Below are 26,992 nucleotides of genomic sequence, written 5' to 3'. Positions count from 1 at the left end.
CTCTGCATCCTCATGGCTACAGAATGAGCTGGCTCCCACTGGCCTTCCCCCTAGAGAGGAAGTTGAGGTTCTGACACCACCAGTACCTGCTCTCCACTGAGTAAAGTCATCTTTTGGAACATCTTAGTCTTGTAAAATAGAGGAATTGGATTGGTGTATTGCAGTGTTTTCTGGGAATCACTCCCTATTCTGCCTCCAGACATCCATTTTCATTTTTGGGTTTCAAATCAGTACAGAGTCTCCATTTTGCTCAAGTCTCAGTATGGGTGTTTATAGGAATGGGGCTGTGAACCTCCTTGGAATATACCTCTACATAGCTCCAAGTACTATTTGACTATACTACTAATACTATAGTATAACAGGTGGGACTATCCACCAGCTAGGAACAAACGGGATGCTCTAGCCACCCCTTCTTCAACTCCCATCCTGACATACCCCTTATGCCAGGATTGCAGCTGCAGCAGTACAGAATCTGCCCTATTGATTTGAAGTAAGTTTTACAATTCTGGGCCATAATCTTCATTCAAGTCAATGGGGCTGGAATCGGAATACATTTGTCTCAGTGCTTCTATGCAAAATGTTCTAAGTACAGCCTCATAATACTGATGGCTGGTTATGAAAGGCTTAGACTCTACCCTGATCAATGATTCTTTTCTGAAACATCAAGACTTATCAAACATGCTGAAGTTCAGGGGCTCATAATTCAAGTGGAGCTGCAGTATCCAGCTGACTTCAGGAATTACACAATTCAGATAGTTACTTCCTAATTACTGCAATTACAGGTTCAGCAGGAACAGCAATTCACTATGGATCTGGGCCGCTGCCTGGGTATGTTCTAAATTCCCTTTAGCTTTCTTTTACATTTCTCCTTTCTATTAGCATACCAAAGCTCAGAGCCTTGTATTTTCCAGTGTTGTACACATCATAATATTTGGTACTCCTCATCCCTGGCTCTCAAAAACTTCTAAACATTAATTAGTTATTTTTCACAAGTGAACAAGTCTCTGATCTAGGCAAGTATTATAATCTCAGTTTTTACATTTGAGAAAACTTCAGGACAAAGAGGTTAAATGAAGCAAACTTCCCACAGTGCCATCTTTTCTAATATCCCCAAACGTGATGCATTGTGTTTCTTGAAGTTTGCAGACAACAATAATGGAAGCTACATGTACAAAAGTATTATCCTCCAAGTGTAGCACAGTGCATATGATTATGGGCTGTTGACTGATATGCCAGTCTTTCATAAGGCCTTGTAGTCAGTTGTTTAGACAAAGTATAATAGTATAATCCCGCTAAAGAATGGAAATTACCATTGCTGAAATTATTAGTTAAATGATATAGTGACCTTTAATACAGTGCCCTGCATTTTTGTTTTAGTCAGCAATGTCCTAACCATAACAGTCAAGAATATGTAAATCAAATGTACTAACAATTAAAACAATGAGCCAGCGAACATATGTCCACACAGGCAGTTTCAAATTTAAGAAATATGAACAGAAAGTTTGGAAATTAATATGGGGTTGCGAAAAAAGAACTAACAGGAAGTGAAATTGTAAATAACCTGAGTACAACTGTACCAGGCTGTAAACAGGTAATCAGAGCCAGACAGGCTGGGATAAAATTTGCAATTGGCTGCAGAATAGATTTTCCTGGACTGTAATAACTAGGTCCTTTCTGTTCTGTCTAGATGCCTAATAAATCCAATTACGGTTATTTATTTAGGGTCTCATTCATTATTTAATAAATATAAACAAGTAAAAAACCACTACTTTAGGACATACAGATCAAATATCTATTACTGATTTTTGTTTTTTCATTATTCAGACCCTGGTTAACAGGGCTCTACCAAAATAGGCTATTTTAAAACTATGCCCACAAATATTACAGGTGAGTGGTCTCATTCACATCTTTGTATGTATTTGGGAACTTATGCATGCAAATTGGTTAACTGCACACACAATTTGATAGGCCTGCATGAAGAATGACTTGATGTTCAGACACAAATACAAGGCTTTGCACACATAAACACACGCATCCACAAATATTATAGACACTTGTATAGGTCCTATGAGAATTTGCTCACTAATGTCTCTCTGTGTGTATTTATATATTTCAAATTGCTTCCAGGGCACCAATCTTTTTTTTAATAACCAGGCTGTTAGATGGAAGAATCAACACGAACAAACTTTGCAGGGTCCTACTAACAAACGCAAGCTATCAAAAACCATATTCATGCTCACCATTACCAGAATGCCACAGAATTTAGTGAATGTGTAGACCAACATCAGTGAATACAGAAACATTCTTCTAGAATGACAATAAAATTAACATTGACTAAGTAGCTTTTTTGATCTCTTGTGATTTCAGATCAGCAAACTCAAGGTAGAAAACAGTTGCTCCCTTTGATGTGAATTTAGTAGGTACAGTGCCTTGTTAATTCACACTATTTCAGAAATGAGATGGGAAATGATTAATACTCAGGCTATGTCTAGACTGCAGGCTTCTTTCGGAAGAACCTTTTTTCAGAAGAGATCTTTCGAAAAAACTTCTTCTGAAAGTGAGCGTCCACACACAAAAGTGCATTGAAAAAGTGATCTGTTTTTTGAAAGATAGTGTCCACACTGAATGTATGCTATGTCACATTTAAGCTGTGATTACTATGGACGGAGTGGCCACTAGGGCACCTGTGCTTTATCCTCTTTCCTCTTCTTTCAAAAGAACTCCCTCTTCCCCGCCCACACACGCCTTTTTCTGAAAGAGCTCTTTCACAAAAAGGCTTGTTTCTTGTAGAAAGAGGATTACCAATGCTGGAAAAGCCTCTATGTTCTTTCGATTTACTTTTGGAAGAACGCGATTGCAGTGTGGATGTAACTCGGGTTTTGTCTGAAATAACGGCCATTTTTCTGACAAAACTCTGTAGTGTAGACATACTCTCAGTCTGAAATCTGAGTGTGAGCGAGTGGAAGAAAAACACTGAAAGGACAGATATACTGAAATAAATTTGTTTTGCTGTTAACTTTAAGATGCTGAAAAATAGAATTTCCCAGTGTGACAGGAGAATAAAAAAGCTATAGATCAACCAGCACTATACTTAGGACATGTTTACTATGACTACCTTCAAATAAATGACATTACTTGCTAAATTATCTGAAATATAAGGTACTTGCCTTTTTAATTGTGAACTATTATTGCCAAAAAGTCTCAGAGGGGAAGCCATGTTAATCTGTAACTTTAAAAAAAATGAGTAGTCCTGTGGCACCTTAGAGACTCGGTATATATATCAATGTTTCTTAAACTGTGTTCTGCGTCACACTGGTGTGCTGAGGAGAACAACAAAATTTAAAAATGGCCACCCTTAAAGGGGCAGGAGACCTTTTTTTTTTTGCCTCACTAACTTCCCCCGACCCTTTTTTGCTCAATAAAAAAATCCTTGGTGTTCCCCATAAAAAAATTGTTTGGTCTTAAAAAGCTTAAGAAACACTGATATACAGTTTCATGAGCTTTCATGGGCAAAACCCAGTTCTGCAGATGAGCTGGAGTGAAAAACAGAAGCTCAATGGCTTTCTTTTTGTTTTGTCTCTGTTTGGAAGTTAATGGAGTACCATAAGCCAGTTGAGTTCTTATATCATCTTTATGAGGGATCTGCAAAGGGAAAAGACTTGGGTTTGTTCCTTTTTCTTCTCTGTGATGAATAAAGAATGCCAGAAAGGTTTGTGAATAGGATTACTTTTAAAAGCTATTTTATTTCTGTTAATGCTTTTATCTTAGGGTGTGTCTAGACTACATGCCTCCTTTGACGGAGGCATGTAGATTAGCCAGATCGGAAGAGGGAAATGAATCGCGGCTTCATTTAAATTTAAATGGCTGCCCCGATCTGCCGATCAGCTGTTTGTCGGCAGATCGGGGGAGTCTGGACGCGATGCCCCGACAAAGAAGCCTTTCTTCATCGACACAGGTAAGCCTCGGGGCTTACCTGTGTCGATGAAGAAAGGCTTCTTTGTCGGGGCATCGCGTCCAGACTCCCCCGATCTGCCGACAAACAGCTGATCGGCAGATCGGGGCAGCCATTTAAATTTAAATGAAGCCGCGATTATTTTAATCGCGGCTTCATTTCCCTCTTCCGATCTGGCTAATCTACATGCCTCCGTCGAAGGAGGCATGTAGTCTAGACACACCCCCAGTGATTTGAAGAATGACAGGCCTGGTCTCCCCTAGTTTAGCTGAAAAACTCACAGAAAGTCTCAAATGTACATTATCTATCTAACCCAATTTTAACCCAATTGAAGAGGTGCAGGGCACTGCAGTTGCAGCAAAATCGTCTCCTCTCCCAAATATTTATTGGGAATTTGTGTTAAGGACGTATCAAAATAAACAAACAAAAACCAAATAACTTACCCCACTCACAAATTTTAAGAAAACTGACTAAAACACCTTTCACTTTCTGTTGCTTCACTTTAGCTTATATATCTTTTTGATATGTTAGTCCCACAGATCCTCTAACTGCCCACGGAGTTACTGAGTTGACAATGTCTGAATTTCTACAATAAAATGAATCAGAACACCTGGCAGGAAGCTAACCTAAAATGTATGTAGTTCTTCAACATCCTCTGTCTGGTTGGGAAATTACTTTCATGAAAGTCAGCAATAATAGAACTATTCAACATTTATGCAATTTGCTGTTTTTATCTTAAAAACATTTTAGAATCATTAATAAATTAATCCTCACAATGCCCATATAAATAGGAAATTAAATATTATTAGCCTCATATACTATCATATATTTAACAGCAGTTGAACTGTTAACAATAAAAGAGGTTCATATCCAAATTGATAAGAATTGTTTGTTAATTGCTGTCAGAGAAGCCAAATTATTTCTCTAAGCAGGCTATGAAAGCGATGATGTATGCTAGCTTTTGTATTTACTTGTGATAGCTCAGATAAGCATGTTACAATAACTGGATTTTGCAAGAAAAGTTGAGTCCCTGCTATATTTGATCTTTGAAAGTAATGTTATTTTTAACTAACATGTCACATTTTGTCCTTTAAAAAAAATTCTTCCTAAAACCCCCACAGAATACTGGAAAAAGTCATTTGTTACAAGACCTTAGACTTTTTTCTCCACAGATCTCATTAAAGCAGAAGTTTGCATTGCTGGGAAAGACTTTTACATTTTCTTACATCCTGAAAGAGTGATACAATAGCACTCTGACAAGATGGGCTATGTGCTCACACCACTTTAATTGTCTCCCAAATAATCCCAGTTGATTCTTGGAGTGTTCTTTTCCTCATATTAGTGGCTCTCATTATAATGCTGGAACTGATTACAGCTATCTAGATACCGGAGCTAGCTCGTGTTGTAGGATGATTGAGAGGAGCTGAAAAAGAAAAGGAAAACAAAACTCTTTCAGCTCTTGCATCCTTGTCACTATAGCATGGGCATGAATGATTTCACGTTATCTTGCACTGCAGTTTTATGACTGATAGATGTGATAGGCATTTTAAATCTTATTTATACATTAGTTTCTTTGAAATCAGTGGGAGTCAACTTAAGTCAATGTCTGACACTGTGAGCCAATCCCAACTTCAAAGGCAGACGACTTGAGTACTACAGCTAAGAAATGTCTTTGTATTAAGAGAAGATGCATTTACTGTTATTGGGAGCGTTAGGAATTCAGACCAAGGACTGTCCTCAATATTTTCTGTTCTATCATTTTTGGAGGGTAGATAAATAAATGCATTAATAATTGAATAAATGGTAAAACTAGTATCACTAATATTGTTGTCGAGCTAAGTTCCGCTTGGTCTGACCTGCTTATGAATCTCAGAACCATTACATTATTTCTTTATCTTTACAAAATAGTGAGACTCCTTTCTTATTGTCATCACTCTGGTCTGAAGTTCATAGCAAACAATAATCCAAGTAGACTGACCCCAGAAAACCTGGAAAAGACATTTAAAGTACAATTTTCAACAATAGCTCATAAGTACATCAGCTGTTGCTCACTCATAGCTCATCTTTCCAGAGGTGCAGGGAATTCATGCTGTACAGTGAATACACTAGTTCCTGACTATAGCTTGATGCCTGTAGTCTATAAACCAATGAGCTAAAGACAACCACAGGCCTGGAAAAACTTAAGCAGCAAATTAATTGTCCCCGTAGCTGATTGTATACACGACAAGTTGACTTCTAGATTATTAAGCCATCTGACTGCTACCTCATTGAGGGTAGTAAAAGGATGTACTCTTCTACCATGTTTGACAGTCTACAGTCACATCATGAAAATTAGGTTAAGCCAAATTTCAGCACTATGCCAACCACTGTGTCCATTTTAGTTAGCAGAGTGGCCTGTTAAGTCAAGTCCAGGCTCTGAGTCCCTAGTTGCAAGTAGGTGAGTGTACGTTAAGGCTTCAGAAATTCATCTGCATCCCTGGCTCTCTGTCCCACTGTTGCTGTCACTCTGTGAGGTCCTACCTGTTGCCCCTGATATGTCTAGTGCCTTCTTCTGTCATTCCCTGTGAGGAACATAAAGTAAAATGAAAGTGGATAAAATGTGGAACAGGGGTTCACTTTCTAAGTGGGGCTGGTCATTTAGATAAAGTCTTGGTTCCCAGTAGATCTTACAACCTCACCAAAGTCTCACTTTTGGACTGAGATTCTGAATCTGGAAAGAACAACAGTGAGGGTAATCAATTAGATCTTTTGATCTCCAAGTCACACCTATTATTTCTGGTTTTTGTCTATCATAAAGTTATTAATTACTCTCAAGCCTTGTTGTTGCTGAGGAAAAAAATAAATGCAGAAGACTAAAGTGAGAACAATCACACTCAAAATCATGCTGTTTGCAGAGAACTCCATTCCGCCATCTGAACATTTTGTATCTGCTCCAGTGTTTGTAGAATTGCTGCATACATATCCAATCTATATAATCAAATGCATTCTAGTTTGAATACAAAATTCTCAGGAACACAAACGTATCCCTAGAAGGATTTCTCATGAACTGATGATGCTCTCTAGCACTGACTTTCCTACATGCCATTTCCCCATGTTCTCTGTAGTTGATGTCAAAGAAAATCCAAATGGCTGAAAGAAACGCCTTCTGTCAAGCCTGGCCTACCAGAGAAAAGACTAGAACCTGCAGTTCATTTACACTTTGCTCTGGCAGAAAGTACTTGCCTTCAGGACTGACAATAATTATCATGGCTAGGGCAAGTTGAGGTTGAATGCTTTGCTGATTCATGGTACATAAAGAAGGCTTAATGAAAACAGAATGTATATAGTTCATGAAGATTCTTGATGGCTCTGTAATTTTGTTCCCTTACAGCCTTCATTTTACGTTGGAGTCTATGAGTCTGCTTATAATGAGCTAAAAAGTGCATAGCTACGCAGTTATTTCTGCAAAATGTGGCTCCTTGTTAATCCATATTTTGCAAAGCCTGTATATCTTAATTAAATTGAAATGAGCATAGGACCCTAGGGTTTTTGCTGTCTATTGAGGCATTAAATACTCCAGAGGTATGATTAAGAGTAAAAAAACAAAACAAAACAAAACACATCAAACTTTTTGCTTCTGCACTGGGCACAATCATCTCCCCCATCACAAATACCCTTACTATCTTTTTTTGTCTCTTTTGTCTCTGCTTTCCAGTTCATCCCCTTATACCTGGAAAAAGCTTTCCAATCAATAATAGCCAATTGCTTTCTTCCTTCTCCCACCATTATTTTTGAAGACCCAGCCTTTGAAGCTTCACAGCTTTAAAGATCACACCTCTTTCTGAGCCGTGTTGGCTCTGCTGAAGTCAATTAGAATTTTTCCACTGATTTCAATGGACCAAGATTTCACTCTCTGTGTTTGTTGTACTGTACCTCCAATTGGCCTTTAGAGCCTGATCCACCTTCCATGGATGTCAGTGTGTGAGTCTTTTCAGTGACTTCAATGGAAGTTAGAGTGGGACTGATCACGAAATATATGGGCATGTCTCCTGTTGTCGGTTTGACACAGTTTACCTAATGTACATTGCTGCATATGTCAATATAAACCCACTAATTATTAAAAACTGTCTTTGTGAATTCAATGCATGATGAATTGAAGCTGATGTAGAAGAATGAACTGGTTCCAGTGAAATATGAATAGATTTGAACTGTTGCCCAAGACTGAAATTTGACCTTTTGGAAGTTTGAGAGTTATTGATCAGTAAAATTATTTTTGTTCACCAATGCACAGCATGTCTTTTGCCAGCAGAAGAATAGTGCTGAATGTGATAAACAAGCCAGTTGTTGCATATTTCTGGCTTAAATTTACAGACCCTAGTGGATTCGAGAATTTAATTAAGCTACTGAACTTTTGGGTGCTTCTTCAAACTGAACTCAACCTTTCAACATTTTTGGTTTGCCAGTGACTGCTGAATGATACTGTTTGCATTGTCACAGATGGAGATTATTGATGGCTTTCTACTACCATGACTTCTACAGTGTCAATCAAAGAAAAATGGCTGGATCACATTCAAACTTGAGCTGTACTAATACTCTCTTTTTAGGGGCTCATGAATTTGCTCCAGCTAGCATATTTTCCCCACTGAAAGCATACAAACATAGGTCCTCTAAATCTGCTTTGAGTAATCCTGCATTCTGATTAGATAAAGAGGCTGTCTGATCATGCTTTCAAATTACAGACTTCAGACCATGGGTAATTTCTCATCACCAACATTCACAAATCTAAAATTAAAGCAGTTTATTTATTTATTTTTAAATCTCTGGTTTATTTTATTTGTATATGCTGAAGAAATGTATCCCAAGGCAAAGAGCCAGCCAAAACACAGGCACCATTCAAACATCCAAAAGATAGTGTAAGTGAAGGTTAAGTGGTGCATAGATTGGCCTTGTTCAAGGATGAATTTCATCCAATAAGCTTTAAGCATGCACAAGTTGATGGAAGCTGTCATTTCTCAGCACCCAGGGGGAAGGGGTGAGTTAAAGAGATGGCATTTTTTGGTCCTTGCAGAGAGCACTGTTTTAACTACATCATTCTTCAGTGCTCCCAGGGCTCAAAGCAACTGAAAACTCACCCCACAGCTTCTGCTGGAGGCCTCAAACTTCCCTCCCCACCCCCCACAGCTTCCTTTATATGTCTCCCTCCCTTCCTCCACACAACTTGCACAGAGGCTCTGGGGCTTCCCTGTGGCTGTAGCAGAGCTGCAGAGTTTCTACTCTGCCCTTAGTCTGGGAGCCCTCACAAGCCTGCTGCTGCAGGCTGAGAAGAGCACATGGGAGTGGAGGAAGGAGTCAGGGAGAAGCCCTGAAACAGATGAAGTAGGAGCTCTGGGGAGGGGCCAGAGAAGAACCGACAGAAGTGGCCAGGGCCATCCTCAGGCACAGAAACACACATGTCTGCCTAAGGGAATCCAAAAATTTGGTGCCCCAACTTTTCAGATGCCCTACACTGCCTCATATTTTACATATACCTAAAGCCTTTAAAGATTGTTCCTTGCTGGTCAATCTATACAGTACATTCATTCTCAGCACATAGAATAATGAGTCACACTTCTGACAAGGACCCTGGTAGGCTTAATTTATTATGGTAAGTGACCGTCCTTTAGTGGAGCACAGCTCTGAATAAAGCCCAGCAGATTGCTGAAAAATGAAGTGTCCTTTTACTGCACGTTTTACATTTCCATTCCTTGGGGGCATTTTCTTTTTGCAGTGGTGAGATCTCTTGGTGTAAAGTGCCTGCAGGTCAATTTCACCAAAGGACACACTGACCCCACCGGTGCACAGCTGGCGCAGTATTTTACAGTAATAACTCTAAATTCTGAGGGAGGAGGAAGGTGCATAAATCCAGGAATAGACTTTTGAGATCAAAGACCAAAAGATTTCATTACGTTAGAGGGAGCTGTTGCTTGAAATTTCATATTAACATATGTTCATTCATGTGCCATGCACAGCACATTGATGAATAGCAGCGTGGAGATGGAGAAAGAGAAGATGGTGCACTAGTGCGAAGTGTCTCTAAACTCATTTCACCTGTAAAGGGAAGAATATTGATTTAATTCATCTCACTTAGTTGGTAGCATGACTGAAGAAAAATTCAAGTTCAATGACATCAGCTAGAAAGATGACAGGATTGTAGCAGAGGATGGAAAGAAAAGGCAGCAGGAAAGTGATAAATGTTACTTCATTAAAAGAATTTAAAAACCCAATTTGTCTTCATGAGAAGGTGGAAGAGGAATTGTGAATTCTGGCTGTACCTTTGATCTATGGTGACCCTTTGTAGCATCTGAGATTGATGAGTTTTAAACTCGGGTGGATTTTTGTTGTGTTTATACATAATCAAACAGGGCATAGAAATCAATAGAACTGTAGCATGGAACCCACATCAATGAATTGACTGAGTGGAGAATTGAGAAATACAGGCCTGCTGCAAAGTCGACTGAAGTTAATGGAAACAATAAAGGGATTATGGAGTGTGAAGCAACTAATACCTTTTGGTTTTGGAAGGTCACATTTTTTAAAGTAAGGATTATTTTTCTTCTTTCTTAATATGATTATTTATCCTAAATGTTCTGCTACCACATATGCCCACATGCAAAGAACTGGAGGCACTAGCTTGTGAGAAAGGAATATGATTGCAATAAATACTGAATGCACGTAGAGCTTCAACAGGCTTTGGATAATATCTGAGGTCCTGGATGATATGGGCCTGATTTTCCATTCCAGTAGGAATATTTATTTTCCTGTAAGTGCTAACATGTTAGCAAAACAGTAAATATAAAGTTTGGGAGCATTGGGAACAAAGGCTCTTCCACTTAGTCCTCCTAAGTTAAGCATGTGCATAAGTGGAACCGTTCATATGCTTTAAAATGAAGTCTTTGTGTAAGACTTTCCAGGGCCAGTGCCATGATGATTACATTACATTTTTTAAAAGGTCTCAATTACCACCATTCGTGAGAGTGAGTGGGGAAGATAGCACACTTGCTGGGTACATTGTACACATGTAAATGGCTACATTGCAAGACAGTGGAAAAGCAGTCTACTTCTGTGTCCTTCAGCTGCAGAGACCAATTTTTTTAAAAAAATCTGTATTCCTCGTCTTATGCTCTCAGCTTGATTTCAATTAAGAAGCTGCAAGAATGTTGAGACCCCCTGGATTTCTTCTATTTCAGAAAAGGTTTTCATGTCATATCCTATTTACATATCGGAACTTCCTGACTGCAACTGAAACTCTAGTCACAAAGGGAACAAAGGTTCAGAGTGTCGGCTTCATACATTTGCATGTCTTATTGAAGTCTAGCAGGTGTTTCATCAAAATGGTTTATGCCTCATGAGCCTTTTTATGTACTTTTTATCATTAGAGTTCTAGTTTTTATGAATCCATAGCCCAAGTTGTTGTTTTTATTGACTCCTGTCCTATTTTTTCCTGTCTGTCATTTAAAGCAAAAATGCCAGCAGAGAAGAGATGTTAATAGTACTGGTACCTTTCTGCTGAGTGGTAGCAGATTTTGAGGTCCAGCATATCAGTTTCCCATTGGAACATAATCAGATGACATGGAGTCTGGATATATTTTTAGTGCAACTTGTTTTACTTACACACATCCATGAGTTCTATAACAGAAGTAATAACAAACAGCATGCAACCAATCCCTGAGTCAGGGATATCAGACAATTCTGGCTTTCGGTGACCACCTCTGTGTCAGGAACTAACTCTAGTTAGTGGAGTGAATGGGCTGATTATTTAGAAATCCGTGCTCCTCTTTTGCATGAGGAATAATGCTTATTTTATATTAATTGTTATTTCAAAAGAGTGTGGACATTCAGCTGCTGCTATTCCAAAATAATTGGCCTCCAGAGGCCTCTCACAGCTGCACTTGTGACCACTCTGGCCACACCTGCCATCTCCACAGCTCCCCTTCTCCTGTGGAGCTTAAAACTACAGGCTGCAGGAGAAGGGCTTGTGGCATGTGGCCTTTGATATACAGCAGGAGCTGACAGAAATATGGCAGACCCCAACATTCCCTCAGAGCCTCCCATAGCTGCCAGCACTCCTGCAGCACCCTCGGCTGCCCCTGGACAGGGACGCAGGAGAGCTCCGACCTGGACTGGTGTGGAGATCCTGGACCTCATCGAGGTCTGAGGGGAGGAGACCAGGATCTCTGCAGCAGAAAGCAGAATGCTGACATCTGTGGCTGGATGGCTGCCAGCCTGGCTGACAAAGGGCAGACCCAGACCTTTGACCAGGGTGAAGATTAAAGAACTCCAGCAGGCCTACAACAAGGCCAAGGAGCAGAGCAGATGCTCCAAGGCGGCACCACACATATGCCACTACTACAATCAGCTCAAAACCATCCAGGGAGGGGGGCCACTCACCTCCCCACTCTGTCATCATCGAATCAGGCCAGGACATTCCTGGCATGAGCCTCCACAAGGCTGAGGTTGCAGATGAGGAGGAGGAGGAATAAGAGGAGGCCACCCAGGCAACCATGCCCACCAGCCAGGACCTGCTCCTCACCTTGCAGCGAGTCCCGCCCCTCCCCCAGGATGTCTCCTATGCCTCAGATGATCTCAGGGAACGCACTTCAGGTGAATTCTATAACTTTCCCTATCTACACGGCAGCGGGTTGAGAAGGGCTACATGCTCTTTGCTTGGCCTTTTTGGCCTGGGGCTCGCACAACAATCTGTGCACGTGGGTGCACATGCACCACAAGTCCAGAGGGCTCTCACACAGGAACTCTTCAGTCTTTCTCAGAAGGTTTCTGGAGAGGCCTGACTTATTCCATACTCCATGGTGGAACACTTTCCCATGCCAAACCATCACTAAAGAGTCTGGGATCATGGAACCACACACCAATGCCACACATGTCACAGGTTCATACCTGCACTGAGGCAGCATTCACTCCTGGCCAAGCACAGGGATGCGGAGGAGCCCTATCCCCTGCATGGGAACCTGCTGGGGGGAGGAAGAGGAAGGGAACCCCAGTACCACTCTCTCCAGTAAGTGTCGTCTGCTGTTCACACACATCTCCCCCAAGCCCCCCTCCCCCCCACTTCTCCAGTGGGCAGAGATAGAAGTTCTGTCTCTGTGGGATGCCACCAGTGCTGGAGCTGGCACGTGTGGGACATGGAAGGAAGCTGAGCCACCCTGTCCCCCCTTTCACCCACAGGTTTCTGGCCTGGCCAGCTCCTTCCCATACCTGCTTGTCCTGGACCGTGGGTGAAGCAATGCTCCTCTGGGACATCTGTGCCCCTTCTGGAAAGTATCATTGTCTAGGCAACAGGTGGCCTTGCTCGAAGCACATCACCATCGTCTAAACCAAGACCTTTGGTGTCAGCTCAGAGATTAGGACTCGGCTTCATACACAACGTGTCCTGGGATGACTGCCCTTGTCACATTTCTTCTTGGGCCAGCTGTGAGCTTGCTGTGTCCACCACCTCCCATGATATCTGCATGAGTCTGCGGGATCCTTAGGAAGAAGAGAAGCTGGCTGGACCTAATGCAGGCGCAGATGGCCTGCCTGCAGTCCCTCATCCCGGGGCTTGAAGAGGAGTGCCAGCGGCAGGCCACTGACAGGGAGCAGTAGAAGGCCACCTGGGACCAGATGGCATGCCAGCATGAGGCCATGTGCTCCTCCCTCACCTCGGTGATGGAGTGAATAGCCTCATGCATGGAGCGGGCCACCAGCCACCTCTCTGCCCCCACCCCTATGGCTTCCCTTCCTAGCTCCCTCAGGGGCCTCTGGGGCTGCAGAAAATAGGGTGGTAGGACCTCTCTGGTAGCTGAAGCCTCCCAAGCTACCCAAGGCAGGTGCCAGTCCAAGCCCCCGCTACTCTCCCCTTTTTCATTCCAGGTCCTTTCCTCAGTCCCTCTCCTGTTGTATATTCCCCCAACAAACGGTCTTGTTTTTTTCAACAAAGAAGGATTTTTTATTTGTTCTGCAGGGATGCAGGGAGGTGGGAAGGGAGGAGAAGGGAGGGGTGGGACAGGAAAGGCACAAAGCAGGAATGCAGGGGCCCCTTGTGCAGAGGCTAGGGGAGAGTTTCACAGCTTGCTTTGTATGAAACTCTCCCTCAAGGCCTTTATGATGAGCACAGCACCTTGATGTGCTCACTGAATGGCACTGGTGTCCAGCCGCTCATATGCCTTGGCCAGTTATTCGGGATCTGCTCCCGACTCTAGCAGAAAGTGTCCACCTTACTCTCACATAGGTTGTGGAGCACACAGCAGGCCACCAACACGAAGGAGATGTTGCACCCACTGAGGTCCAGGCAGGTGAGGAAACTCTGGAACCTCCCCTTCAAGCAGCCGAAGGCACACTCCACCATCATGAGGCACCTGATGGTGAACCTGCCATTGAAGTTCTTCTTGGTTGGGTCCAGGCTGCCCATGTAGGGCTTTATGAACCAGGAGAGCAAGGAGTTGGTTGCATCACTCAGAATGCAGATGGGCAATGCCACGTCTCCAACTCTGATGGTGTGGTCAGGGAGAAAAGTGCTGCTGTGCATCTTTTGAAACAGCAGGAGTTCCAAAAGATGCAGGTGTCATGCACCTTCCCATGCCACCCGACACTGGTGTCGGTGAAGCATCTCTTGTGATCTACAAGGGCCTGCAGCACCATGGAGAAGTACCCCTTCCTGTTTATATAGTCCTAGGCACGGTGATTGGGGGCCAGGATGGGGATGTGGGTGCCATCTATGGCCTCCATGCAGTTGGAGAAGCTCATGGAGGCAATGCCGTCAATGATGTCCACATTCCCCAAAGTTAGGACCCTCTGTAGCAGCACTTGGTTGATGGCCTTGAGTTCTTGTAGGAGCATGGCCCTGACGGTGGTTTTCCCCTCACTGAACTAGTTCCTGGCAGAACGGTAGCTGTCTAGCGTGGTGAGCTTCCACAGGGTAATGGTGACGTGCTTCTGCAGAGGGATGGTGGTTTGCGGTCAGGTGTCCTGTTGCCTGAGGGCAAGGGTGAGCCATCCACAGAGCTCCAGGCAGGTGGCTTTCTGCATGCAGAATTTCTAGAGCTACTGCTGGTTGTCCCATAGCTGCAGGATGATGTGGTCTTGTATCACAGGTAATAAAATACATGAAGCTTGTATCAAAGGTCACCAAGCCTCATAGACAAACATATGTTCACCTTAAAATTCTCACTGCTTTATCCTCTAAATCTCTCAGCATGTTATTTCTTTTCCTGTGACAAAAAAGAAATCAGCCATCTACATTTCTACTTTTCTATTTATCAATTCATTTATACTGTACTCACCACCACAGTATCTGAGTACCTCTACAACACAGCTACAAACTTCCAAAAATGTCTGTGTCAAACATTTGGCTTGCATTAAAACTCACATAACTTCCTTCCTTCCTTCAACATATGTCCACAAAAACCCAGCACTTGACTCATAAAGTCCTGTGAATGTGAACCAAGAACCACATTTTAGAGTGGCTGAGCATGCAGAGTTCTCACTGAAGTAAGAAACTCAAAACGTGCAACAATTAGAACATTGATATAGCTAGGTATGAACCTAACTTTAATCATCCAAGTTTGTATATTTAGTTCAAAGGTCCTCTGTCACTATGCCTTGCAAAATCGATTACTGGGAAGCTTTATGCTTTTTGAATGGATCCCATGTGTGGGGGGCCGATAGGTTAAGCCTCCTTTTCGTATATCATAATGAAACTCACATGGTGATGAGATCACACATTGGGGATTGATAGTTCTCAAGACCTGTTCAAGGCAGACAGTTTTTTTTAAAGGTATTCACCACTAAAGATGTGCTAGCTGCTTCTGTATGAGTAGCACATCACAACAGAGCACGGAGAAAGCTAAAAATCAGCCCTGAGCTGAAGGTACAAAATGGATGTTTTTTGCTTAAGCACTTGTTTAAGAGCAATTCAGTACCAATTCATCTGTCATATTGGTGGCTATTTTTTGGTATTGCTAGCCATGGTATAAACAGGTTAACTTCATACAAAAGGAGAGAGAAAGATAAAAAGAAAAAGGGGGAATGGGGAGAAAAAGAAACATAGGAAAGAGAGAACCAAGGCTTGGGGCAAATAACAGAAATGCAGTTTTGATCCCAGCTTGTGTTTACCTATTATTCTGAGCTGTGGCTGTAGTTGCCCCCTGCTAACTCAGCATGGCAGCTGTGCAAACTTCACTTTAAAGCCTGATATTTCACATGTTCAGCTGGCATTTAAGCTCCATGAGCCTCCTCTTGAGTGAACTAATGAATATACCAAACAGTTTTCTCTGGAATGGTAGGAGTCCCATAAAGGTCAAGTCCTTATCTTCCAATACATCGTTAGCTCATAATTAAAAAAGGAAGCTTACTGCTGATAGCATTACCAAAATTAAAACTCCCCTTTTCCGTGATCACAGTCTTATAAAAATGAGGGGAACCAGGCAGGGGTGTGTTGGAGGCCCATAGATCATCATTAGGTTACAGGAAATCCTTTTTGATTGTTCCCTCCTTTAATTCTTTTAACAATACAGAGACTGATTCCACTTTCAGGGATCCACTGGTTTGGGGGAGAAAATCACCTATTACTTCCACATGTGAAGTGTGCCAGATCCCACTTATGAGGGAAGAATGTGGAGGAGACAATTTAACATTTCTTGTCCTGTATATGTGAGCATCTGTGTAGGGGGAACAAATGTTCCTGAGATGCTATGGAATTATGTGATGGCCTTTTGGCACTTTTGTTTTCAGCCCTGAACAGAATCAGGACCAAAAAGTGAAGTGAACAAGTGGAAGGATGTATTTAGTAATGAAGTTTTTGATTTGCTTAATAATATGCTATTCCAATCTCACAGTAGAGCAACAGCACTGGATTTGTGGAGTTGCCTGTGTGTGAAGCTGGAGTTGATCAGGCCCTGTTTCTAGGGAAAGGCAAAGGTTCTGTCAAAGCTTATTTTATAAAAATCGATTATCCCAAACCTTCCTGCCAAGGAAGCTGAAAGAAATGCCATTTTAGGCGAGAAATTCAGAGATGCTAGTAGACAGCTAATGTCTTTGCAGTGTTATCCTTATAAGAAGTACACAGGATCTTTTTCAGGGGTGCTCATGCCAACCTTGTAGCCAATTAAACTGGGCACATGGAAGGAGCAGGGTTCTGTTAGCTGTGGTTTCATGCTCTGAAGTTGCCTTCATAGAACTAACCCCACTTTTATAATTTAGTCTAGGAGTTTTGCAGTGACATGCTGGAGTCATCTAACTTGATTGGTGTTTACCTCAAGACTGCTACCCTTGTCATGCTCCATTGGATCCTGGGAGTGACTGCAGGTGGTTTATCTCATTCCCAAATCTCATTCACAGGTGTATGCCTTTGCTTTGGAGTCCTCAATTCTGCCCCTCTACAACCAGCCTGAATTTAATCAATGCCTGAGTTCACACCTCTTTGTTTACCATTCTGACCATCTGGTGCTGGGGTTTTCTGTCTCTTGTCTTCCCACAATCACATATTCCTCACTTAGACAAAGGACAGTTCATTACAGAGAAAGAAATTTCTCTTACAAAGGAAGAGGCAGGATTTCTTACAGACTTACAGAGTTAAAAAATAAAAAAGAACAATTTAAAACACTTTCTTACACTTATAATACCTATAAACAATGTCTCACTAACTTATAATACCTAATACAAATTCTATTTTAATACCTAGGAGCTGCTATAAAACAAAGCTCATGAAACAAAATCTATATAACCGTATGAAACAAAGCAATCAAATGAAGACTATATTACTACTAGTATGTGACAGGCCTACAGCATTTCCCATATAAAGAGGGTGAAACAACAAATATTGAGCTGAGAACTGTATAGCATTAAAAATATTTTTATAGCATCTCTGCAGCCCTACTGGTTTTGGTCATTCCTTTGTTATCATTATACAGTATCCCTAGGAGTAAAAATATATCAGCAAAGACAAATTATTTAGGCTACGTCTAAACTGGAGATATCCCAGAAAAGCAATACCACGTTCAAGGAACTCGTCCACTTTTTCGAATTTTTTTTCAAAAAAGCAGATGCGCTCTTTTGCCATCCCTGTAAACTTTGTTCTACGAGGAAGAAGGGATGTGTAGAAAAGGCACTTTCCTTCAACATTTGGCGCCGCGTAGACACACCAAATTTCAAAAGAGCCTCTTTCTAAAGTAAATTGGGAAAAGATACACAATTTGCGTACCGCAAATGTTGTTTCTTTTTTCTGATTTAATATTGCAGTGTAGACCTAGCCTCAGACTGATCTATGATGATGTTTATCCTCTAATACAGTATAATGGTATTTTCGTAGGTCTCATTTTTGGCTGTCCTCTGAAATGGAAACAGCTAAGAAAGGAATGACTTGATAGCATTGAAGAGTATTTATAGCTCCATAGTTTCAAATAATCTTTTGGGGCTTATTTCCTGTTTTCTTCCTTACACAGGAGTCTATATTTGAGTGTAGCTCATCAGTCAAGTTAGCTGGCTCTGAAAGGGAATCACCTTCAACCTGCTGTCTTAAAGCTGTATGGACACCTGAGATTTTCTATTAGCATTGCTTTTTGGAATCCATGATCTCACATAGCCTTTACACACCTTCTGTCACAAATATCACCAGTACTACAGAGACAACTTTCTGAATCTTGAGTCTGAAACCGGAAAGGCCAATGTCATGTAGAGAAAGTACTTATTCAAACAATGTATGCTAATGCAGCTATTTGAAAGTCTCTGATTAACACAGCAGGAGCGTGCTGATTTTAATATTCTGCATTCTGAAAACCAGTCATCACTGGATAAAGATTCCAATGTTGATTAAATTTTGACAAGAGCCCCTAATACCTCATTAAAGAGGACTCAGAAAATCAGTCCTGCAACCCTCATCAAACTGAGCATACTAGAGTTTGGCAAAAAGCTGTGTGAGCCCAATAAGTTTATTGGTGCACCCTGCAACTTTTCCTCTATGGAACCAGGAAGGACTTACATAAATGTAATCCCACTTGTGACAAGGGCGGCAGGACAGAAACAGCCTCCACCAACTTCGGGTTGGAGCTCTGGTTTTTGCCGTACTTAGCTCCTCAGTACGTAGTCTATGGAGGACAAGAAATAGCACCAGGTATTTTCACAACCAATTAAAACACAAGGCCTTTCCCCGATGGATGGGGAATGAAAGATGCAAATGCAGAGGAGAGGCAGTTCTGGTAGAGGAGTCAGCAGAGGACGCTTGGCGAAAAATGGCAAGTTCAAACAGAGTGTGCGTCTCTAGCTTCAGTTCCTGTTGCTGGCACAAGGGATCTAAATCCATTTATCGACTTCTTTAGAGTGAAACCAATGTTCCCATTAATGCAAGTAGTTGACTATGGATTTCCCTGTAAGGGAGGGAGGTGTTACAGTTGTCTTCCTGGCTGAGGTTGAGCTAGGACACCATAAATAAAACAATCTCCCATATTGACAATTGGAGAGTTAAAGTAATAGAAAACCACTTCAGATAAGAAATATTGCTGTTAATACGTTTATATATGTAACGCATGGAAAAACCTCTAACTACAAACTCCCCTGATGAAAATAACACTGGGACCGGCTCATCCTTATTGGACTTACTCCCAGGTATGTTGTAGCAACCTCTTCCAAGCTTTATGAGTACGATTTCCTTAACAGCTGCTACTGGGAAACAAGGTTTACTCTTTCTGTTTTAGGAGAGACATGTTCTGATCTGCTCATACCTAAGGATCTTGTGGTATCTGTGTGGGACCATTACCTCCATAATGTCACTTGCCTTCCCTTGGCTCCTGGGCCACTGAAAAAAACGTATTTAGTGTTTAGACATTATGAAATGCGTGTTAGTTGCATGTATTAATCGCACGTGTATTATTCCATGATATAAAGAAATATGTAAGTTTTGCTTTAGGACTTTAAAAACCTTTGCTCTAAACTTGTGAATGGAGGTATGGACATTGCCCTCCCTCCCCCCTTCCCATTCAGGAGGCCTAGCAAGATTAGATAGCACATCAAGGAACATGGCAACACAAATGATTGGTGAATGGCCCTATAAAACCTTGGAAATGCTACATGCAAGGGAGCTCACCTCATAGACTGGAAGACTAAGGCTACATCTACCACACTAAATAATTAACAGTGGCACAGTTGAACCACTGCAGCTGCGCCACAGTAAGGTCTTCTGCGTAGCTGCACTAGGCCAGAGGGAGAGCTCTTCCACTGACATAATGAAACCACCTGCAAGGGGCAACAGTAGTGATGTCTCTCCTGACGATGTAGTGCTGCCCACACTAGTGCTTTTTTTGGGAAATGTATATTGGTCAGGATGTGTTTTTTCACACACCTGTCTGACCAAAGTTTTGCCAACAAGAACGCTTGTGTAGACAAAGTCTAAAAGCAACCCATAAACCAGGATCACAAAAGAATTTGTCATCTCTTTGCCAATTTTCATAGAGCCAGAGACATTAAACTAAGACAGAGATCCCCAGGGTTTACCTGGAGAATAACACCTTTAGGAACCATAGATGATAACACATTGGTGTGTAGATGCTGGCTTGCTTTATCCTGGAATAACCCTTATTCCATTTTCCTCAATAAATGTTTCAATGGTTTATTATAGGATTAGCGACAGGTATTGTCTTTGCTATTAGATCTAGGGTACCAATTGATCGGAGGTAAGTGGCTGTTCTGTAGGGACTGGAAGCAAGCTGATAATTTTTGGGGGAGGGATAGCTCAGTGGTTTGTGCATTGGCCTGCTAAACTCAGAGTTGTGAGTTCATTCCTTGAGGGGGGTGCTGTTTAGGGATCTGGGGTAAATCTGTTAGGGATGGTACTTGGTCCTGCTGTGAAGGTAGGGGACTAGACTTGATGACCTCTCAAGGTCCCTTCTAGTTCTATGAGATGATATATTTCTATTATGTTATTATTATCACTAAATCCAGGTTGCCTCGGTGTCATGACAGACCGGAGAGTCTAAGGAGACAGACTATGACTCCATGATAATACTGATATAGTGATCCAGGAGTTACCAAATATTACCCAGTTGGTGAAATCAAGTGGTAGAACATACCACCAGTCTGGAGTGTTAGCCTATTTTTGACAGTCTGCCCTGAGGTAGGCACTCATGGTCATGAGCTACTTAGTCAGTGTGACAGTTCTTAGCAGTCTACTAGCAGCATAGTTTTCAGGAGCTCTTGTATCAGCCACTTTCCTCAGAACCAATCCCAGGGGCTTCCCAGCCTGAATGTTCAAATATCCAAGCCCTGGTCTACATTAAGACTTTATTTTGAAATCACCCTCCTAAGGCTGAATCTATAAGCTGGGTGTCCACACTACCAAGCCTGTAATTTTGAAATAACTGGCTGCTTAATCTGAAATCTGTACTCCTGCTTTTCTTCAGGAATAATGCTAATTCTGAAATTGTAATTTTGCAATAACAGTAGTGCTAATGCTCTGGAGTTGCTATTTCAAAATAATTACTCACCAGAGTAATTCGAACTAATTACTCCCCAGTGCTTCCTCGGGCTCTAAGACTGAGGTAACATGTCCACATTAACAGAGTCTGCCTCAGACTAGTTTTGAGGCTTCCCCATAGTGTGGACATGCTAGTTCGAATTTGTTAAATTGCGAGTTAAGTCAAATTTACTAACTTTGAAATAATTTCCTATTGTAAACATGGCCCAAGAGTTTAGTTGGTTTCGAGCCCAATGGGAAATACGTAGTGCAAAACATCTCAAGTACAAACCTTTTTCTTCATTTTTTTTGGAGGGGGGAGGGACATTTGCAGTCCTATTTTGCAGAGCTAAAGATAATTTCAGATGACTACTCCAGCTTATGGAACCTAATTCAGATCAAGCCTTCTGAAGTCCTTATTTTATCCAGACCTGCGTGTCCATTCCTACAGAGGCTATAAATCAGGCAAACTGGCTGATAGCACTCGAGATGGTATTAGTTATAGCTGATGGTACACAACTCCAGGTCTTAATCACAAACAAAATATTTTAGGGGCCATTTCTGATGTAATTTTTTGTTGATTAAAAAAAATCTACTTCTTAGCAGAGGCAAATTAAAATCACTCAGCACAAGTCCTTAATTAATTCAATATAATAAATCAATAAATGGAAACCCTAACAAGCATGTTCATATATATATGGGTATGTCTACACTAAAAAGTTAATTCGAACTAACAGCTGTTAGTTCGAATTAACTTTAATAGGGGCTACACATGCAAACCGCTATTTCGAATTTAATTCGAAATAGTGGAGCGCTTAATTCGACCTTGGGAAACCTCATTCTACGAGGAGTAATGCCTAGTTCGAATTAAGTAGTTTGAATTAAGGGCTGTGTAGGTTTTCCCTGGTGGCCACTCTGGGCCAAACCAGGAAAACTCCTCTCCTTTCCCTCAGCCCCGGGGCCTCAAAGGGATAGACTCTGGCCAGTCGGCACTTGCCAGAGCCAGCCCTGCCAGCAGTCTCTGCCCCTGACCCAGTGGCCCCAGGATGATCCAGGCAGCCAGTGACAGCCAGCCATCTTCTGCCCAGTCCCCCAGCACCCAGGGGCCAGCCAGGGGCAAGCCAGGGGCCGTAGACGGCGCGCACCCTCCTGGACTAGTGCGGAGGTCATGGACCTCACTGAGGTTTGGGGGCAGGCCCCCAATGTCCATGATCTCCGCACTAGGAGGAGGATCGCAGCCGTCTATGGCCGCATAGCGGCCACCATGGCCCGAAAGGGACACAGATGCACCCAGGAGCAGGTGCACCTGAAAGTGAAGGAGCTGCGGCAGGTGTACACCAGGGCCACCAGGGGTGGTGCTGCAGCAGGGCCTGCCACCTGCCCCTACTTCCCCTCCCTCAACCAACTCCTGTGGGGGTGGGGTGGTCCACGGCAGCCCACGAGGTAGTGAGCCGGGACCAGAAGGCCCTGACCCGGGCGCACCGGAGGGGCCACCGCCAGCTGTTCTGGCACCAGAGTCGGCAGGATTGTCCAGGGAGGCCATACCGGGTAAGTGCCAGCACTGTCCCCTGCACGGGACGGGAGGCAGGGAGGGAGACCAGGGACCGCACACGTGGGCCATGCCTCCCACGGATCATGCAGCCACCTGTGCACGTGCGAGCATGTGCCATGCCACCCTGGGGCAGGTGGCTGCAGCTGCATGACATCCAGGGGCCGTGGCCCAATAGGCACTCGCGTGTGCGAAGAGACCTGTCATGCTCCCGACCCCGGGGCGGGACCCAGCAGGACGCCCTCCCTTCACACACCCCCTCTACACAGAGGCAGGGGACATCTCCCCCCTGCCCTGGACACACTATCCATGGCACAGGGGCATGGGTGTGGTCTTGAGGCAGCTCACAGTCCCAGGGAGAGCCAGACATCCTGACCATGGTCACTGTGCAAGCACAGTGGCTCTGGCGGTGCAGGGCACGGTCGTCCTCACGTCGCGGGGGAGGGGAGGGGAGGCTGGGCACCATCCACTGTGTCCCCAGGGAGAACTGACCACTTCTCTTCTTTCTCTACAGCTGCACCAGCTGCTCGTGCAGGGCGCACCTCCCCTCCCGGGACATGCTCCCGCACCCGCGGTCTGCTCTGGACCACCACCATGTGGCAGGGGTACTGAGACCGGCACCTGGGGGCCCTGAGAGCCCTGTGCCGCACTGTCGAGGCCTGGATGCGGGAAGACCTGAAGCTCCGCCGGAAGCAGCTGGCTGAGGACCAAGCCAGAAATACTAACCTGCAGGCCCTGCTGCAGAGCATGGTGCCTCATGCCGGTCCTGCGCCTTCTGCCCCCCCAACTACTGTCCCTTCTCCCACTCCTGCCCCCCCGCACTGCTTCCTCCTCAACCTTCACACCCTCCTCCTCAATGTCCACACCCTCCACCCCATCCCCCCAGGGACGCTGAGGCTCCCTCCCGCGCCGTGCTGGGAGGCGGTTGGCCCGGCGAGACCCCCACCTCATATCCCTGAGTTTCCCCTCCCCCTTCTTCCCTTTGCTTCCCCCTTCCAGCTCCCTCCTCCCAGTTTTCCCCCTCCCCTCTCCCATCCTCTCTCCTGCCCTCTCCCGCCTCCTTTCCCCCATCTCCCCATAGTTTCATTCCCCCTCCCCAGTTGTGTTGAATAAAGAGAGTTGTTATTTTTGAAAATACATGTCTTTTATTTGACATCAGGAAGGGGGGCTAGGGAAGGGTAAGTGGAAGGACGAGAGGGAGGAATGGGGCACAAGCCAGGAGTCAGAGAGGGAGTATGGAATAAGTACACAGAGCAATAATATGAATGATTGTTATTGTTTATTTAGCATTGTGTTGCTATAACATCAAGAAACCTTTGAGTGTCTAATTACCATCTCACTAGTGTATAACCCTCAATTTCCTTCTTCTTCTGTAACTATACTAATGAGCTGGTATCTGCAAGGGGCGGGGCCTGCCCATGGTCAATGTAAAGAAAATGTCTCACAGCTCAGCAGTGGATTACCGGATGGGCTGCGGACTGAAAGTTGCCAACCCCTGTACTAGCATCATTCCTCGTATGAGTTGCTGTCATCTTTCTGTGACAGCACGTAGCAAATTTCATTGGAAAGGAATACTGTTTTATTGTATGCTCTTTGGGGCAGTGACTGTGCTGTCTTTTTGCGGTGGACAGTGCCTAGCACACTCTGGGTAGTCTTGTAAAGCTACAAATAATAAAGGACAGTTTCATAGTTGTTATTTGGTATCTGACACGTTTTCATACATTTTTGGCTTTTGGCTCCACATTTTCTCTGTACTTTTGCATTGTTCTTTGTATTTCGAGGCAGAAAACGTACTGTTGTCTTTTCTTATTTGCCCAAGAGTAAGTTAGTTGCGTTTGAATCTGTTATTCTTACAATGTACGGTTGCTAACATGTTTGAAAGTCCAGTCAATTTCTTGAGCTATATTAGCTTAATGAGCCAAATATAGGCCCCCATAGTCTTTGTATTTATATGGCAATTTCCTGATTAATCCTAATTAATGACACATCAGTGCACATTTGAAGTGAATGATGAAAATGATCAGTCAACCCTGCTAATGAATGCATTCATTCTCGAGCAATACCCAAGCCAGGAGTCAGAGAGGGAGAAGCTCGGTAAACATGTTTGTGTTGCTATTTTCTGCTACAGCAAGTTGAAATCAAGCAATGTTTGTTTTTAAGATGCAGGAGGCCCCAGCAGATTTGATGGATGGTTTCTGCTTTTCTGGTCTTTTTTTAAAGCTGCTTCCAAACTAATTTAAAGAATGGAAGCTGGTAGTGAGTAAGGAGCTTGGCAGAAAGGGAAATGTAGACTGCCCTGGAAACCAGCGAAGAAGAATGCGCTCAGAGGCTGTCAATAGGCCAGATCAAAGCGGGCAATTTAAAGACCAAATTCTTCAAACATTCTGAACAGTGTCCTGAGAGATCATTCTTGCTATTCTTTTCTCAGACTGGTGGCAAATGAACGGGAGAGTGGTTATGCTAATGTCTGCCTAAGGGGAGCTGCTCCAAGGGAGACGATTGGGCTGGAGAATTCAGGGATAGTCGATATGCTAGCACTTATGCAATCTGCCATTCCTTCCCTCGTACTGTGGACCTGAATAATGTGAGCACAAGAGAAGAGCGTCTCTGACAATATTCTGCATTTCTCTAGCATCTTGCAATTAAGAATCTCAAATGCTTATAATTTTTACAATATTCCTTGCGGGTAGGATCTATCACAAATATGGCTCTCAGGGACAGAGACAGGAAGAGAGCCGGCCTCCAGCCCCTTGTTGAATTGTCTGAATATATCTGGGTAGCTCAGAACTGAATTTGGGTAACTGCCTATTCTTCTCTGGTTCTTCCATGAGCAATTCATGAAGATCCCATCTAATACCTGCGTCACAGAGGATATAAGCTTACCACTACTACCAGCCCCCAAAGTTCAGGGCAACTGTGACCCTAACAGCCCCTGAGTGTAAAAGCGTTCACTAGCTTCAGGGGGTAGCCAAGTTAGTCTGTTACAGAAAAAAACAAAAATGGTCCGGTAGCATTTTATAGTCTAACGAAACATGTAGATGGTATCATGAGCTTATGTGGGCATAGCCCACTTCTTCAGATGACTGGAGTGATCTGTTCTGTAAATACTCATGTTTCAAGGCCTGGCAAACTTACTACGCGGAAGACACTATTGCCATAAATGTTATCCAAAAAAGTACCTTGTAGGGTATCAAATTACAACTGGTGGTTTTCTGGTCATTAATATTATTGTGTGATGTAGAGATGTTCAGTGTGTAAAGAGTTAGCTATTTATGCTGGAAATACGTTTCTAAAATTTGTTAAAACCAAATAATCTAAACAGGTTTACCCTAGTCAAGGAATGTGGATTTGCTAGTCTTTGTAAACCAGAGACAATGAAAGAATATTTGCATCTATGGAAAATAATCAAAGAAGGAAAAAAGCTAATTAAAAGATGATGAGAGAGGACCAAAGGTCCTACACTCAGAGAAACAAGCAGGGCGGAAAAAGAACTTTGTGTGGGGTGATGGGGTTCCTTTTCCAAACACATTTCAAAGGTTTCTTGAACAGTAAGAAAAGGGGTAACAGACACTGGGGGTATGCATATGCACCACTTGGGGGACAAGGAGGACAGCACTTCTGGAGTCTGTGAATGGTGGCTGAGGACTCGGAGAACTGACTGTAACTGAGAAATTGCCAGAGGCCACAGTTGTAATCTCTTAAGGTTTAGACCATGGATGGGGAGACTTTTTTTTTTTCAGTCCGGGCCCACCAACCCATAGAAAAAGGAGTCAGAGCCACACAAGTGAAAAGCAAAAATCAAGAAAACCACAAGAAACCTTCACGGATGTGGCCTCCAACTCAGAAGCAGGGAAAAGAGGACACTCCCCTCATGCTCCAGCCGCATGGAGGAAGGTAGAGGTGCCAAGGCTCAGGGCTTACCCATAGGGCTGAATTAACTCTTCTGGGAGCCTCGGGCTAGTGGCTTTAGGCCCCCCAGGCTCTGGGGTGGAGCCGAAGTGAGGGGTTCAGTGTGTGTGAGGGGGCTGCTGGGGAG

Source organism: Pelodiscus sinensis, chromosome 7 (assembly GCF_052426305.1).
Source record: "Pelodiscus sinensis isolate ZL-2025 chromosome 7, ASM5242630v1, whole genome shotgun sequence".
Classification (NCBI taxonomy): Eukaryota; Metazoa; Chordata; order Testudines; family Trionychidae; genus Pelodiscus; species Pelodiscus sinensis.
This window is presented reverse-complemented; position numbering follows the sequence as displayed.